General features: G+C 43.1%; 1 protein-coding gene across 1 annotated transcript in view; it reads right to left on the reverse strand.

Annotated features, from left to right (window-relative positions):
- The window catches only part of LOC122557440 (coagulation factor IX-like), a 50417-nt gene extending 34345 nt beyond the window's left edge, over positions 1-16072 (reverse strand). The window contains exon 1 of the mRNA XM_043705195.1: positions 15975-16072. The gene's annotated coding sequence lies outside the window, so the exon portion shown is untranslated. The remainder of the gene's footprint in view (positions 1-15974) is intronic.
- Positions 16073-18904: the final 2832 nt, after the last annotated feature.

The following is an 18904-nucleotide window of genomic DNA, read 5'->3' on the forward strand; positions in this document are numbered from 1 at the left end:
TGGGACTAGATTGGGTTGGGATATCTGGTCGGCATGGACGGGTTGGACCGAAGGGTCTGTTTCCATGCTGTACATCTCTATGACTCTATGACTCTAACAGGGGAATGGGGAAAGAATGGGGAGAGGGGCTGATTGATTTGTCATTTCAAAGAGAATGAGCTGAGTGGTCTCCTTCTGTGCTGCACCATCTGATAACCCCTTTTTCTGGTATTCACTGATATTTATTTCTTGGAATTTATTCCTGAGGATTAGAAAGATTCGAGAATTGAACAAAACAGGGTGGACAGCTTGATCAAGATGAGGATATAGACAACAAGAGAAAATTTGGGGGGAACATAGAAACTGATTACAAAAGCTCTTGTAAATACTTGAAAAAGATTGGTAAATGTAAATGGTCATCCTTTACAGTCAGAAACTGGGGTCATTATAATTGGGAACAAAGGAATGATTGAATATGTACTTTGCTTCTACCTTCACAAAAGTGGGTACAATAACCCCCCAGAAATGCGAGGGTATGAAGTGAGAGGGTGGAATTGAAGGAAATCAGGATGAATTAGAAAACAGTCTTGGGGAAATGAATAGGGTCAAAGGCTGACAGATATCCAAGAATGCTAAAGGAAGTTGTCCTGGATATATTGGTGGTCATCTTCCAAAATTCTCCGGACTGAAGGGGAGTAAATAAAACCGTATTATATAAAAACCGAGGAAATGATAAACAGAGAAGCAGTGAGGTTAATGTCACTGTTCATGCTAGAGTCCACTAGAAAGGAAATAATAACATTTGGAAAGCAATCATGGGATTGGACAAGGAAAGTGTGTGTTTATGAGAGGCAAGTCATGCTGAACAATATCTGCTGGAATATTTTTCAGAATCACAGATTTATGGAATTACAGCAGTGCAGAAAGAGACCATTCACATCATCATGTCTGCACCAATTCTATCCCCCAGAGCCAGTCTCATACCTTCACCCCATATCTGTGCACACCATTATTATCCAAATAACCATTCAACACACTCTCAAATCCCTTGATTGAACCTGCCTCCACAACATTTCAGTGTGGAATGCAGTGAGTGGAATAGATAAGAGCAATAAATAGGTGGAAAGGCAGTTTATGAGAGGTTGTATAAACAGTTTACACAGAGATACTGATAGGTAAAATACATCAGCAAAAAAATTGACAAATGGAGTATAATACAGGGAAGTATAATTTGTTCATGTTGGAAAGGAGAACAAAAGAACAGAATATTATTTAAATGGAGAAAATCTACAGGAAGCTGCAACACAAAGGGACTTGAGATGACTTGTGCACAAAACGCAGCAAGTTCACACCCAGGGGGCAGCAGGTAATCAGGAAGGCTCCTGGAATATTGGGCCTTATTTCCAGGGAGTTGGAGTCTAAGAGGAGGGAAGTCACAATGCAACTGTACAAGGTTGGAGCACTGTGAGCAGTTTTGGTCCCTTTATTTAAGGAAAGATATGATTTCATTGGAGGCAGTTCACTCAGATGATGCCTGGTATGGAAAGGATGTCTTTTGAGTGAAGACTAATCAGGTTGGGACCCTATTCACTGGAGTTTAGAAGAAGCCAGAAGTCACATGACACCAGGTTATGGTCTAACAGGTTTATTTGAAATCACAAGCTATCAGAGCACTGCTCCTTCATCAGGGGAAGTGACCAGCACCTTCACATTGGGTTTGGAAGCATGAGAAGTGATCTCATTGAAATATGGAGGATTTTTATGTGGGTTGCCAGGGTCAATGCTGAGAGGATGTTTCCCATCATGGAGAGTCTGGGACCAGAGGGCACAGTCTCAGAGTAAAGGGGCACCAATTTAAGACTGAGATGAGGAGGAATTTCTTCTCTCAGAGAGTTATGAGTCTTTGGAACTCCTTACCACTGAGAACTGTGGGGGCAGAGGCTTTGTGCATGTTTAAGGCTGAGATAGATCAGGGAATCCAACATTATGGGAAAAGGGCTGGAAAGTGGATGTGAGGAATGTTGGATCAGCCATGATCCTATTGAATGGTGGAGCAGGGTCAAAGGACCGAATAGCCTATTCCTGTTCCCATTTCTTGTGATCCTATAATCTCTGGTTGGAGAGTCGAAGACGCAGAGGTACATTCTCAGAACAATTCAGGACAATCATTTCAGACTGAGTAGCAGAGAAACGATTTGGCTGAAATACACAGAGTTGGAGACCTCTGGGGATCTATCTTGATGACAGAAGATGACAAACAAATGCATGAGATACCAATGGTTCATTTAATTGAAGTAAAATCAGTCAACAGAAACCAATCAGCTCCCGTCTGCTGAAGGTGAGTCATTGGTTTAAGAACATAGAACAGTGCAGCACAATACAGGCCTATCAGCCCTCGATAACCATGCTGTATAACTAAGGCAGGGAAATCAGCTGAACCTGCCCACAGCCTGCAGATGTACTAATGCTTTCCAGCAGACACTGTAAAATGGTTTCATCCTTTCAATGGGCATTAAACCCAGAAACATACAAAAGAGGAGCATGGTCGGCCATTCAGCCCCTCGTGCCTGCTCGCCCATTCAAGATCATCGTGGCTGATCTATCTTAATACTGTGGTCCCATTATCTCCAACTACCTCTTGATGCCTTTAAAATCTAAAACTTCATCAGCATCTTTCTTGAATATATTCTGTGATGTGGTCTCCACAGCCTCCTATGGAAGAGAATTGCACTACCCTCTGAGTGAAGAAATCTTCCCTCAATGAGATTGGAGGCTGTGATTGGGAGATCCATCACTGTCTCCGGCAACCAACTAACTATGGACAACTACTACAAACCCATTGACTCCCACAGCTATCTAGACTACACCTCCTCCCACCCTACCTCCTGTAAAAAATGCCATCCCTTATTCCCAATTCCTCTGCCTCCAATGCATCTGTTCCCAGGATGACCAATTCCAGAAAGTCCCAGATGGCCTCCTTCTTCAAATATCACAACTTCCCTTCCCACGTGGTTGATGATGCCCTCCAGTGCATCTTCTCCACTTCATTCACCAATGCCCTTGAACCCCACCCCTCCCAACGCAACAAGGAAAAGAACCCCTCTGGTCCTCACCTTCCACCCCACCAACCTCCGCATACAACACATCATCCTCTGCCATTTCCACCACATCCAAATGGACCCCACCAGCAGGGATATATTTCCCTCTCCACTCCTATCAGCATTCCAAAGAGACCATTCCCTCTGCGACTCCCTCGTCAGGTCCACACCCCCCACCATCCCACACCCCACTCTTGGCACCTTTCCCTGCCACCACAGGAAATGCAAAACCTGCACCCACACCACTCCTCTCATCTCCATCCAAGGCCCCAAGGGATCCTTCCACATCTGTCAAAAACCTACCTGTACCTTTCCCAATGTCATCTACTACATCCGTTGCACCCAGTGTGGTCTCCTCTACATCGGGGAGACAGGTTCCCTACTTGCAGATCGTTTCAGAGAACATCTCTGAGACACCTGCACCCACCAACCCCACCGGCCCATGGCTGAACACTTCAACATCCCTTCCCACTCCATCAAGGACACACAGATGCTGGGCCTCCTCCAACGCCAAACCCCTACCACCCCACTCCTGGAGGAGGAATGCCTCATAATCTGCCTTGGGATCCTACAACCACATGGGATCAATGTGGATTTCAACAGCTTCTTCATTTCCCCTCCCCCCACATTATCCCAGTCCCAAGCCTCCATCACTCCCCCCCCGACCTATCACCTCCTCCCTCACCTTCATCCACCTATTGTCAAGTCGTGATCATGCATCAGCAATCACATTTTCTCATCCTGCCAAATGCACAATTTTCACATTTAATGGCTGTTAACAAGCTGGCATTTTTGCCCTTAAATTTCTCCACAAACTTCAATGGATTATAATCAGTGTATATGATTGTCTCAGATATGTAACTGGTAGCATAAACACTGAAATATTGTAACGCCAACACCAAATTCAAAGTCTCCATCTCGGCCGTCGAATATTTCTCCTGATGAATGTTCAACTTTTGGAGAAATATTGATCTTTCTATCTTCTCATCATCTTCTTGCAAGAGCACAGCACCGATATCCACATCACTTGCATTGATAGCCATCTTGAATGACTTTGTGTCATTAGGTGTGGCTAATACAGAAACAGTGGTTAACACAGCTTTCAGGCTGTCAAATGCCTTCTGACAGTTGACTGTCCACTGAAACTTCTTGCCTTTCTTTAGCAATTCAGTGAGCAGCCACACTAAAATTTGGTATGAATTTTCAATAAAATCCACTCAATCCCAGGAACCATTGTACTGCTCTTTTTGTCGATGGTGTGGGGACCTCCCCAATTACCTTTGCTGTTGCATCCCGTGGGGCCATTTGTCTGTGTCCAATAACATGGCCCAGGAAGGTGACTTGGACTTTGGCAAATTCACTTTTAGCCAGCTTTATCATCAAGACCCCCTTCCGAAGTTGATCAAACAAGTCTGGCAAATGTTGTAAATGTTCCTTCCATGGGTGACTAAAAATCACCAGGTGATAGATACATACAACACACTTGGGTAATCTGGCAATGACCTTATTGGTTAATCTCTGAAATGGCATGACTTGAAACTGATACAGTGTATTTGGCATTATGAAAGCCCAAATTGCCTTTGCTCTTTCTGACATAGGTGTTTGCCAGTATCTTTTGAGCAAGTGCAACTAAGTTGCTTGTCCCACCTTCTCAACACAGTCTTCCAAACACATAATTGTCAGGTACCATCTGGCTTCAGCACCCATGGGTGAGCTCCAGTCACTGTAACTCACTTTGGTTACATTGTCTTGAGCATGTGCTCAATCTACTTTTGAACCTGTATCAACTTTAGAGGGTTATGCCTATAAGGATGTTGCTTAATTGGAACGGCATCTCCAGTGCAATATTGGAGAAGATTTGTAGCTCAGGTTGTCGTTCAGGTTGTACGTTTGCTCGCTGAGCTGGAAGATTTGTTTTCAGATGTTTCGTCACCATACTCGGTGACATCGTCTGTGAGCCTCCGGTGAAAATAAAAACCTATACAGCATATTCAAGAAGAACGGGTATTCAATAAACATAGTCAGCCATTTCCTAAACAACGAACCCAAACAAACAGACACAACGTGCCCAGAAACTCGAGCCACTCTCCCCTACATCAAAGACATCTCGGAAATGACAGACAACCCCAACCCCTAGGCACCATGGTAGCCCACAAACCCTGCCAGCACACTTAAACAGTGGCTGATGAAACTAAAAGACCCTATACAAACAACTATCAAAACAAATGTCATTTACTAAAATACCATGCAAGGTCTGTACCAAATACTACATCGGTCAGGCAGGCAGAAAACCAGCCACCAAAAGATATGGCCCACTCTCATTAGTATCCTTACATACAGATGAAGAAAGACACCACTTTGACTGGGACAAAGCATCCATCCATGGACAGGTGAAACAGGGACACGGACGGGAATTCCTAGAGGTCTGGCATTCAAACCAGAACTCCATCAATAAACATATCAGTATGGACCCCATTTACCAAACTCTGAAAAAAAGAATTGGAAATGATATAACCCAACATAACAGACCAAGACACAGAAATAGAAACTGGGACTGAACACTAGCGATTCACTGGAAGCTCACTAATGATATTACTTGGCATGATGATGAAATGTCTGAAAACAAACCTTCCAGTTCAGTGAGCAAACTTACAACCTCAGCATCTCCTATATCTACAACATGCATAATTAGGTTAGTCATTACCAGCTTATTTCTACATATCTCCCCGCACAATAGTAATAACTCTTTCAAGTCATTTCCATTTTCCTCTGTAAGGTAACTCAATAATTTATCCCAGTTTTTGACAATTTCTTCAATGTCCAGTCTAATTTGAGGAATGTCCAATTCAGAATCCTTTGAACTTGGTTCTTCACTCTATTATAACCAACAACAATCTCCTTTTTCTTTTCCTCCCTGTTAAAATACCTTTTAAGCATATTCACATGACACACTCTGAGAGATTTCTTTCTGTCTGGAGTCCTTATCAAATAGTTCACCTCACTCAATCTCCTTTTGACTTGATAGGGTGCACTAAACCTTGCTTTTCAAGGTTCACCTATCATTGGAAGTAATCCGAACACCTTATCTCCAATAGCAAAACTGCAAGTTTCTGATTTCTTATCTGCTTCCTGCTTCAATGTATGCTATGGTACTTTTAAATGCTGGGAGAAAGTGAGCACTGTAGATAGAGATCAGAGTCAAAGAGTGTGGCTCTGGAAAAGCACAGCTGGTCAGGCAGCATCTGAGGAGCAGGAGAATCAACATTTCGAACTAAAGCCCTTCATCAGGAATGAATCAATCATTCGGATGCTGCCCGACCTGCTCTGCTTTTCCAGCATCACACTCTTCGACGTTTAAATGCTGTCCATCCAACTCTCCCGCTCTTTTTAATTGTTCCCTAAAATTTGACACATAATCCAAATATGTAGTCTCTGAGTTCTGACTTACCAATTTCTCCTTAATCAATTTTAACGGTCCTCTCACTTCATGCCCAAAAAGTAATTCAAGTGGACTGAATTTGATTAATTCAGTTGGTGCATTTCTGATTGCAAAAGGTACAACCCAGAATTCCCTTATCCCAATCATCTAGATAGTCCCGACTATAAGCCCTCGACATGGTCTTTAACATCTGATGGTCCCTGTGATTCCAAATGGTTCTACTGGTTTGAATTGTTTTATTCCTAATCTTAAGGGGGTCAATTTAAAACAGAAATGAGGAGACATTTCTTCAGCCAGAGAGTGGTGAGCCTGGGGAATTCATTGCCACGGAGCACAGTGGAGGCCGTGACGTTAAATGTCTTCAACGCAGAGATTGATAAATTCTTAATCTCACAAGGAATTAAGGGATACGGGGAGAGTGCGGGTTAGTGGCGTTGAAATGCCCATCAGCCATGATTGAATGGCGGAGTGGAATCGATGGGCCGAACAGCCTTACTTCCACTCCTATGTTATATGGTTTAATGGTCTCAGCTATCCATAACTTCCTAGAATAATTTTGACATGAAGTTTGACCCTTGATCTGATTGTATCTCTGTGGGTAGTCCGCATCTGGTGAAATATTTGAGTAACTCCTCTCCAATCATTTTAGCTGTGATATTATGTAATAGAACGGCCTCTGGAAATCTTGTTGAGACATCCATTATTGTTAACAAGTACTGATTCCCACTTTTTGATTGAGGTAGGAGTCCCTTGCAATCAATTAAGACTCTTATAAAAGGTTCCTCAAATGTAGGAATAGGTATTAAAGCTGTGGGTTTAATTACTGCCTGTGGTTTTCCAATTACCTGACATGTATGACATGTCTGGCAAAGATTAACTACATCCTTGTGCAGTCCAGGCCAGTAAAAATGCTGTTTTGTTTTAGCATGAGTTTTTCTCAATCCGAAATGACCCCCCTATAGAGGAAGCTCGTGTGCCACCCGCAGCTCCTGCTAAGATTTGCTGTCCCAAAATGCAGCACCTCGCATTTATCTGAATTAAACTCCACCTGCCACTTCTCAGCCCATTGGCCCATCTGGTCCAGATCCTGTTGTAATCTGAGGTAACCCACTTCACTGTCCACTACACCTCCAATTTTGATGTCATCTGCAAACTTACTAACTGTACCTCTTATGCTCACATCCAAATCATTTATGTAAATGACAAAAAGTAGAGGGCCCAGTACCGATCCTTGTGGCACTCCACTGGTCACAGGCCTCCATTCTGAAAAACAACCCTCCACCACTACCCTCTGTCTTCTACCTTTGAGCCATTCTGTATCCAAATGGCAAGTTCTCTCTGTATTCCATGAGATCTAGGACTTGATGAACTTCTGCCCATTTCTCATCTGCCTGAATATGTGATGGTCTCCATTTCCTCATTAAGACATCATTCTTAAGATAGTAGCAGTCAGGGTTACATCTAGATTTTTCTTCCGTGTATGCTTTTTGATATAATTGGTTCAGTTTTTCATCTTTCTGCTGCAACACAGTTAACTTCTCTGAGCTGAAGATGTCTACATTGTCAGCCATTTGATCAAACAGGGTCTCTGCTAATTGCACTTCAACTTTCTTATCGGTACTCTTTGATCTCTCCTGTTTCAGCTGGTGACATTGTGACCTCGTTACTACACAGTCTGTCATAGTTGTTATCTGAGTTTCCAATAGCTTTTTAACCACAGTAGGCAGCATTCCTACTGGGCAAAAGTGAGCATTCCTACCAGTCAGCACATTAGCACTGCTGCCTCAAAGCACCAGGGACCCAGGTTTGATTCCCACTTTGGGCAACAGTATGTGTGGAGTTTGTACATTGTCCCCGTGTCTGCATGGGTTTCCTCCCACAATCCAAAGATGTACAGTTTAGGGTGAATTGGCTATGCTGAATTGCCCATAGTGTTCCAGGATATGTAGGTTAGGTGCATGAGTCAGGGGTAAATACAAAATAATAGGGTACTTGGTGGGTTACTCTTCGGAGGATCATTGTGGACTTGTTGGGCTAAAGGGCCTGTTTCCACACTGTAGGGATTCTACATCATTAGCAATGACAAATTGTATTCCTGGACTGGTCAGTCTCACCTCAGTTTTCGTAATTGAGCACTCCTTATCTCACCGCGGATTCCCACTACTAGTACCCTTTCTGGCAATAGTCCTTCAGAAGTATATATGTCCTCATCTTTCAGCATCACAGATTGTGAGGATCTTGTGTCTCTTTCCCGTGGCCTACTTCGTTGCAGTGTAAACATCGGAGCTTTTTAACTTCTCAGTTCCCTTCAAGGGTTTCCCTTTTACCCTGTGGTAAGTTATCGTTCTCATCTTCGCTGAGATCTACCTTTCCCTTTCCATGTGAGGATTTCCCTTTTCCCCAATTTCTATCATGGATTGAAATTGACTCTGGAAGCTAAACTTTGCTTTCTGGATTAACTCATGACCATCAGCCATTTCAGCTAATAATCTTGTCGTTTTAACTTGCTACTCTTCCACAGGAGTTCTCACTACATCAGCAAGTGAATTTTGGAACTCCTCCAAAATAATCAATTCTTTAAAAGCATCATAAGTTTACTTTATTTTTAATGCCCTTGTCCACCTATCAAAATAACAACTTGCTACTCTTCCACAGGAGTTCTCACTACATCAGCAAGTGAATTTTGGAACTCCTCCAAAATAATCAATTCTTTAAAAGTTTTAGCTTGAGTTTTTCTCAATCCGAAATGACCCCCCTATAGAGGAAGCTCGTGTGCCACCCGCAGCTCCTGCTAAGATTTGCTGTCCCAAACAGCAAGTAGAACATAAGTTTACTTTATTTTTAATGCCCTTGTCCACCTATCAAAATAACTTTGTTTTATCCTTTTAAACTCAATGCAGGTTTGACCAGAGTCCCTCAGATTACTGAAACATTGTCTGCAGGCTTCTGGTACAAGCTCATAAGATTACTTTCTTCACCTCCTCATACACCCGAGATACCTCCTCTGATAGTGATGCGAATACCTCACTAACTCTACCTACAAGTTTTGTTTGGATCAACAAAACTCACATGGTCACTGGCCATTGCATTTGTTTAGCCACTTTTTCAAATGAGATGAAAAAGGCTTTCATGTCCTTCTCATCAAATTTAGGCAATGCATGAAAATATTTTAAGTTTCTCACGAGGCCTTTGACTACCTGCTCATCCTCACTGAGCTTACCTTCAGCCTTTGTCTCCATCCTTTTCACCCGACTTTCCTGTCGAAGTGCCAATTTCCGAAATTCAAATTCCCTCTTTTCTTCCTTTCCTCTCTCCTTTTCCCTACCTTTTTCTGCTAAAGCATTTGTTCTTTTTCTCTTTCCTCTGCTTTTAACCATAATTCAAACTGTTTCATTCCTGTTGCACTTTCCTTGTCTTTTTCCTCTAACTGATGCTGCTTCATTTTCAATTGAATTTTCGCCATCTCTGAAGATTCTGATGGCCTTTCCAGCAAATGTAAATGCTGAGCTATTGCTGTAATTATATCTCCTTTCCTCACAGAAGGAGGCAGTTCCAATCCCACGTTAATCATGTTTTGTAAAACCCCCAAGGCCACTTCTTTCATCCCCAGAAAACTCTCGGTGACTGAAAGAGCCATTGCTGTCCCAAGCACTGTTTAACCTACCGAACTCAACACCCGGAACAAAAGATATTAACACCTACCACTTGCGGCCTTTGAGTCAAACAACTCTAACCTGAAATTGAAACTATAGAACAAATCCTGGACAAGCCCCCAGTCTGTTATGGACCAGGCCAGACACCCTCAAAACATTTCAAGGAAGTAGCCTGGACCCTAACTTTGCTAGTTGCTTTAAGCAGGTGTGAGTGGATATTCCAGGAGTGATGCAGCTAGTCAAACTACTTAGTTATAAACAAAACAGAAATTATTTACAAGATTACTAAATGAAACACAAAGGGGAACAGAACAGAATATAGAATAACTCAACCTATCTGAAAATCCAACAGAGTGTCTCAACATAATGATGCTGTTCCAAATTCCTGCCATAATCTCCATAAACACCCCTTGGCAAAAAAGGTAAAATCAAACACAGGGTCTTACACGGGAGAGAGATGGCAGAGAGATTCTGTATGGAACACCTTCTACCATTTAGCTGTTTATTTGACCAACAGCCTCAGAACTGACTGCTTGATCTGACCCTGATGAAGGGCTTTTGCCCGAAAAGTCGGCTTTCCTGCTCCTTGGATGCTGCCTGACCTGCTGTGCTTTTCCAGCACCACTCTAATCTAGAATCTGGTTTCTAGCATCTGCAGTCTTGTTTTTACCTGTTTCCTCTGACCAGCCAGACTGCTGAAACCCAAACCAAACCCAACCAGAGAAAGCTGAACTGGGAGAACTGGCCATTCCCCTTTCACTGCACACGTTTTTCAAACTTAAAAGCTTCTTCAGGAAATTAAACACAGACAAAATGGAACCTCTGCCCTTTACAACCCCTCTGAAAATAAAAGCCAAGGACAATCTAACCTTGTTGTGGGCAGCACTGTTGCCTCACAGCACCAGAGACCTGGGTTCAATTCCTGCCTCAGGCAACATGCTGTGTGGAGTTTGCACGTTCTCTCTGTGTCTGCATGGGTTTCCTCCGGGTGCTCTGGTTTCCTCCCACAGTCCAAAAATGTGCAGGTTAGGTGAATTTGCTATGCTAAATTGCCCGTAGTGTTAGGTGAAGGGGTAAATGTAGGGGAATGGTTCTGGGTGGGTTGCTCTTCGGAGGGTCGGTGTGGACTTGTTGGGCCGAAGGGCCTGTTTCCACACTAAGTAATCTAATCTTGTTAAAGGAGCAGCAACATCATACATTGTAGAGATTTATAAAATCATGAGGGACATGGATAGGGTGAATAGACAAGGTCTTGTCCCCAGGATGGGAGGAGATAGAAGTAGAGGGCATAGGTTTAGGGTGAAAGGGGCAAAATTTAAAAGGGACCTGAAGGGAAATGTTTTCACATAGAGGGTGTATGGAATGAACTGCCAGAGGAAGCAATGGAGGCTGGTACAATTACAGCATTTAAATGGCATCTAGATGGGTATATGAATAGGAAGGATTTAGAGGGATATAGGTTAAGTTCTGGCAAATGGGAATAGATTAATTTTGGACATCTGGTCGGACATGGACGAGTTGAACAGAAGGGTCTGTTTCCGTGCTGTACATCGCTGTGACTCTATAAGACTAAAACTGTATCCAGTACACTAGGAGTGGTCTCCCAAGGCCCTGTATAACTGCAGGAAAGACATCTCTACTTCTGAATCCAAATCCACTTGCAATGAAGACCAATATCCAATTTGTTTTTCTATTTTCCAAATGATCTATTTGTGCTCCAATGTTTAAATGCTCCAGCCTGTCCCCTAAGACTTCTCCTGAGCCTCTTCTTTCACATTTATCTGACCAACTATGTTTTCATCCTCAAGGTCTAATTATCATTATCATGTTACCCAGGGACCTGAAGGCTCAGTGGCTAAAACCAATGTACTCTTGATCAACATTATCTAAGGCAAAACAGAGATTGGGGAGAAGTGGATGGCTAGACTGTTACTGTTAACCTTTATTGCTGCTTGCAAGGATCATTAAAGGCATCCTGTTTAATATCAACTTCATTTTATTGGTCTTTTTATTTCCATGAATTTCACAGCTTTACACATCGGAGTGATTAAAGCTATAATACACTTTCATCAAGAAAATCCTTTTGCAAAGTTGACAAATGGTGATTAGGATGAAGATCTGGTGCAATACACCACAAAGTTTACGTCAATTATATTTAGAAGAATTGTGATGTGTTCCTCTAAACTGTACCCATGTGTCAAAGTTACACAGTGCCCACGGGCTAAACACATTCAATAGGATTGCACACATGAAAGACAAGAATGTGAAATATTAATGTTAGACTAAGGTCAACACTGTGCGATGACTCTCTGTGGTGCGATGGACATTATTAACAGCCTCATGCACTGCTCTTCATTTCCCCAACTTCCACTTATATCTAACCTAAGGGAAATGTCTCAGACCTGATCGCTGAATTGGGTCCCGCGTGAAATTTATTTTCAGCAATTATGTTCTTGATGTGCACTTGCAGCAAAACAACATTTCAGCCGTTTCCAAATGATCCAAAATTGAGACGTCTGGTAGAAGGAGTTTTGAAAGTTAACAGCACATTAGTTGAAGAATGAGTAGACACAGAGTTAATGTTCAACTGGAAACTCCTTTGTCTGTTATATCAAAGCAGACATTAACTAACAATATAAATTGTGAAGAAAGAGTTTTTACACAATCATGTTAAACAATTGCAAACTGATCCCTTCACTTCTTCATTTAATACTCTTTGAGCATGATGTGGAGATGCCGGTGTTGGACTGGGCTGGAAAGGTCAGGAGTCATACGAAAGCAGGTTATAGTCCAATGGGTTATTTGAAATCACAAGCTTTCTGAGCGCTGCACCCCCATCAGGTGAACCTGAAAAGGGGCAGCGCACTGAAAGCTTAAAACATAGAACATTCCAGCGAATGTTTACAGACCCTTCAGCCCTCAATACTGCACCGACCTGTGGAACCAATCTGAAGCCCATCTAACCTACACTATTCCATCATCATCCATATGTTTATCCAGTGACCATATAAATGCCCTTAATGTTGATGAGTCTACTACTGTTGCAGGCAGGGCACTTGAAGCCCCTAATATTCTCTGAGTAAAGAAACTACCTCTGACATCTGTCCTATATCTATCACTCCTCAATTTAAAGCTATGCCCCCTCGTGCTAGCCATCACCATCCAAGAAAAAAGGCCTCACTGTCCACCCTATCTAACCCTCTGATCATCTTGTATGGCTCAATTAAGTCACCTCTCAACAAAGACAGTCTCAAGTGCACAGCCTTTCTTCATAAGACCCTCCCTCCATACCAGGCAACATTCTAGTAAATCTCTTCTGCACCCTCTCCAAAGCTTCCACATTGTTCTTCTAATGCAGCAACCAGCACTGTATGCAATACTCCAAGTGCGGCCACACCAGAGTTTTGTACAGCTGCAACATGACCTCATGGCTCCGAAACTCTATCCTTCTACCAATAAAAGCTAACACACTGTATGCCTTCTTAACAACCCTATCAACCTGGGTGGCAACTTTCAGGGATCTATATAGCTGGACACAGAGATCTTTCTGCTCATCTACACTACGAATAATCTTACCACTGGCCCAGTATTCTGCATTCCTGTTGGTCCTTCCAAAGTGAATCACCTCATCTTTTGCAACATTAAACTCTATTTGCCACCTCTCAGCTCAGCTCTGCAGCTTCTCTATATCCCTCTGTAACTTGCAAAATCCTTCAGCAGTCCACAACTCTACCAACTTTAGTGCCATCCTTCTGTGCCCTCATCCAGGTCATTTAGAAAAATGACAAACAGCAGTTGCCCCACTAGCAATACACCACTCGTAACTGAACTCCAGGATGAATACTTGCCCATCAACCACCAGCCTCTGTCTTCTTTCAGCTAACCAATTTCTGATCCAAACCACTGAATCACCCTCAATCCCATGTGTCTGTATCTTCTGCAATAGCCTACCGTGTGGAACCTTATCAAAAGCCTTACTGCAATCCATGTACACTACATCAACTGCTTTACCCTCATCTATTTGTTTGGTCACCTTCTCGAAGGTGGTGAGGTTTGTGAGGCATGACTGACCCTTCACACAACGTTATTGACTATCCCTAATCAAATGATTCCTTTCTAGATAATTATAAATCTTATCTCTTATAACCCTTTCCAAAACTTTGCCCACAAAAGTAGTAAGGCTCACTGGTCCATAATTACCAAAGTTGTCTCTATTCCTCTTCTTGAGCAAGGGGACATTTGCTATCCTCCAGTCTTCTGGCACTATTCCTGTAGATAATGATGACATAAAGATCAAAGCCAAAGGCTCTGCAATCTCCTCCCTGGGCTTCCCAGAGAATCCTAAGATAAGTCCCATCGGCCCAGGGGATTTAACTATTTTCACACTCTACAGAATTGCCGACACCTCCTCCTCATGCATCTCAATCCCATCTAGTTTAATAGCCTGTACCTCAGTATTCTCCTCTGCAACATTGTTTTTTCCCCCGTATGAATAGCAACGTGAAATATTCATTTAGTACCTCTCCTACCTCCTTGAACTAACTCTACACACAACTTTCCACTATTGTCCTTGACTGGCCCTAATTTATCCTAGTCATTCTTTTATTCCAGACATAGCTATAGAAATCTTGAGGGTTTTCCTTGATCATACCTGCCAAAGACTTCTCATGTCCCCTCCTGCCTCCTCTTAGTTCTCGCTTTAGGTCCTTCCTGGCTAACTTGTAACTCTCAAACGCCCTAACTGAGCCTTTGTGTCTCATCGTTACATAAGCCTCCTTCTTCTTCTTGACAAGAGATTCAACTTCTTTAGTAATCCACAGCTCCCTTGCTCGAACACTTCCTCCCTGCCTGACAGGTCATCGAGATGTACAGCATGGAAACCGATCCTTCGGTCCAACTCGTCCATGCTGACCAGATATCCCAACCCAATCTAGTCCCACCTGCTAGCATTTGGCCCATATCCCTCTAAACCATTCCTATTCACATACCCATCCAAATACCTTTTAAATATTGCAATTGTACTAGCCTCCACCACTTCCTCTGGCAGCTCATTCCATACATGTACCAACCTCTGCATGAAAACGTTGCCTCTTAGGTCTCTTCTATCTTTCCACTCTCAACCTAAACATATGCCCACTGGTTCTGGATTCCCTCACCTCAGAGAAGAGACTTTGTCTATTTATCCTATCCAAGCCCCTCATGATTTTAAAAACTTCTATGAGGTCATCCCTCAGCCTCTGACGCTCCAGGAGAAATAGCCCCAGCCTATTCAACCTCTCCCTATAGCTCAAACTCACCAGCCCTGGCAACATCCTTGTAAATCTTTTCTGAACCCTTTCAAGTTTCACAACATCCTTCCAGACTTGCACGCAAAATTCCAATCGTGGCCTGACCAACGTTCTGTACAGACACAACATGACCTCCCAACTCCTGTACTCAATACTCTGACCAATAAAGGAAAGCATACCAAATACTTTCTTCACTATCCTATCTACCTGTGACTCCACCTTCAAGGAGCTATGAACCTGCACTCCGTGGTCTCTTTGTTCAGCAACACTCTCTAGGACCTTACCATTAAATGTACATACTTAAAGAACATGCAGTAGCTTTCCCTTGAATAAGCTCCACATTTCAATTGCGTCCATCCCCTGCAGTTTCCTTCCCCATTTTATGCATCCTAAATCTTGCCTAATAACATCATAATTGTCTTTCCTCCAGCTATAACTCTTGCCCTGCGTTATATCCCGGACCCTTTCCATTGCTAAAGTAAATGTGACTGAATGTCGCTATCACCAAAGTACTCACCTGCCTCCAAACCTAACACCTGGCCTAGTTCATCACGGTAACATTGTGGTTGAAGAGTCCCTCAATGTTGCAGTGAAATATCAGTCCCACTGCACGGAGACTATTGATGATCAGTGATGATGATAACAATTCAGATGAAGTAAGTGATGGATCTAAGAATATTCTGTTGAGTCAGTCCTATTTTTGTGCATGTGTTACATTCTGCATTAATCACTTTTCCCTTTTTAATTTACACAGCTCACCAAGAAAGCATATGTTACTCCAATTGTGCCAACCATTTAATGGCTGAGTGAGGGGCACTGCTTTCATGAAACTACTAGAAATAGGAATCTCAAACCTGCTCCACCATGGCTGATCTGACATTCCTTACATCCATTTTCGTGTGTTTTCCCCGTAACCTTTGATTCAGATCGATCAAGGATCTAACTCAGCCTTAAATATACACAAGGGCTTGGCCCCCCCTATTCTCCGAGCAGATGTCGCTAATGCAACTGCCTTGGTATTTTACAGCTTTGCTGTCAAAGAACATAGTCCATATACAATGCTCGCTACACTGATCAACAAGTGTACCTGAGTTAGTCAGTGGAGTGTAGAAGAATTAGAGGTGATCTCATTGAAACATATTGGATTCTTAAGGGTCTGAGGGTTCCTCCTCATCCCAATCTTAAATGGGTGCCCCCTTTATTCTGAGACCATGCCCTCTGGTCCTAGACTCTCCCATGAGGTGAAACATCCTCTCAGCATTTACCCCATCAAAACCCTTAAGAAAGATGGCTTTGAGGTATGTAGGGAAGAGGTGTTGGAAATTCTGGAAAGGGTGAAAATAGATAAGTCCCCTGGGCCTGATGGCATTTATCCTAGGATGCTCGGGAAGCAAGGGAGGAGATTGCAGAGCCATTGGCCTTGATTTTTATGTCCTCGTTGTCTACAGGAGCAATTATTGCTTGTCCCTAATTGCCCAGAGAGCAGTTAAGATTCAATCACATTGCTGTGGGTCTGGAGTCACATGTAGGCCAGATGGGTATATGAATAGGAAGGGTTTGGAGGGATATGGGCCGGGTGCTGGCAGGTGGGACGAGATTGGGTTGGGATATCTGGTCGGCATGGACGGGTTGGACCGAAGGGTCTGTTTCCATGCTGTATATGACTCTATGACGAGATAAGGATGACAGTTTTTCTCCCTGAAGGACATTAGTGAATATTGTACAGTATACAGTTTCTCTTTATACTGCAATAGTAGCTGAAATATCAGCCATCAGATGTTACATGATCGTTTGTCCACAGTATGTTTGGGCAGAAAGGTGGCAAATGGAGTTCAATGTAGGTAAGTGTGCGGTGATTCACTTTGGTAAGAGTAACAAAAAGATGGGGTACTGGGCTAATGGTCGGATACTTGGTAGTGTGGATGAGCAGAGGGATCTTGGTGTCCATGTACACAGTTCTCTGAAAGTTGCCACCCAGGTAAATAGTGCGGTGAAGGCGGCATATGGCGTCCTGGCTTTTATTGGTAGAGGAATTGAGTTCCGGAGCCCTGAGGTCATGTTGCAGTTGTATAAGACTCTGGTATGGTCGCATCTGGAGTATTGTGTGCAGTTTTGGTCGCCATACTATAGGAAGGATGTGGAGACACTGGAACGGGTGCAGAGGAGGTTTACCAGGATGTTGCCTGGTATGGTAGGAAGATCGTATGAGGAAAGGCTGAGGCACTTGGGGCTGTTTGCATTGGAGAAAAGAAGGTTTAGGGGTGACTTGATAGAGGTTAGGGGTTTAGATAGGTTTGACCGTGAGAACCTTTTTCCATGTATGGAGTCAGCTATTACGACGGGGCATAGCTTTAAATTAAGGGGTGGTAGGTATAGGACAGATGTTAGGGGTAGATTCTTTACTCAGCGAGTCGTGAGTTCATGGAATGCCCTGCCAGTAGCAGTGGTGGACTCTCCCTCTTTATGGGCATTTAAACGAGCATTGGATAGGCATATGGAGGATAGTGGGCTAGTGTAGGTTAGGTGGGCTTGGATCGGCGCAACATCGAGGGCCAAAGGGCCTGTACTGCGCTGTATTTTTCTATGTTCTATGAAACTCTAAAGGGTTCAGAAAAGATTTACAAGGATTTTACCAGGATTGGAGAGTTTGAGCTATAAGGAAAGGTTGAACAGGCTGGGGCTGTTTTCTCGAGAGTGCAGAGGCTGAGAGGTGACCTTAGTGAGGTTTATAACATCATAAGGGATATGGATAGGGTGAATAGACAAGGTCTTTTCCCTGGGGTGATGGAATCCAAAATTAGAGGGCATAGGTTTAGGGTGAGAGGGGAAAAGATTTAAAAGGGACTTAAGGGGCACCTCTTTCATGCAGAGGGTCGTGTGTGTATGGAATGAGTTGCCAGAGGAAGTGGTGGCGGCTGGTACAATTACAGCATTTAAAAGGCAAATGGATGGGTATATGAAATGGAAGGGTTTGGAGGGATATGGGCCAAATGTTGGCAAATGAGACTAGATTAGTTTAGGATATCTAGTCTGCATGGACGAGTTGGAGCGAAGGGTCTGTTTCCGTACTGGACATCTCCATGATCCTATGAATCCTGTACTAGCTGCAGGGTTCCAAGAGAACACTAAACAAGTGTAAGGAACAACTCCATATTTTCCACTGAACCACTTTACAGTGTTCAGATGTAATATTGAGTTCCACAACTTTAAAGCATTCATAGAATTTTATTCACAGGATATGGGTGTCAATTGCTAGACCAGCATTTACTGACCAGAGGGAATTTAAGAATCAACCACATTGCTGAGGGTCTGGAGCAATGAAATGGGTGGGTTTTCTTGACAAGTGACAATGGTTTCATTGTCATAATTAGACTCTTAGTTCCAGCTTTATATTGAATTCAAATTCCACACCTGACGTAGCAGGATTTGAACGAGAGACCCCAGAAC

The sequence above is a fragment of the Chiloscyllium plagiosum genome, chromosome 15, assembly GCF_004010195.1.
Source record: "Chiloscyllium plagiosum isolate BGI_BamShark_2017 chromosome 15, ASM401019v2, whole genome shotgun sequence".
Lineage (NCBI taxonomy): Eukaryota > Metazoa > Chordata > Chondrichthyes > Orectolobiformes > Hemiscylliidae > Chiloscyllium > Chiloscyllium plagiosum.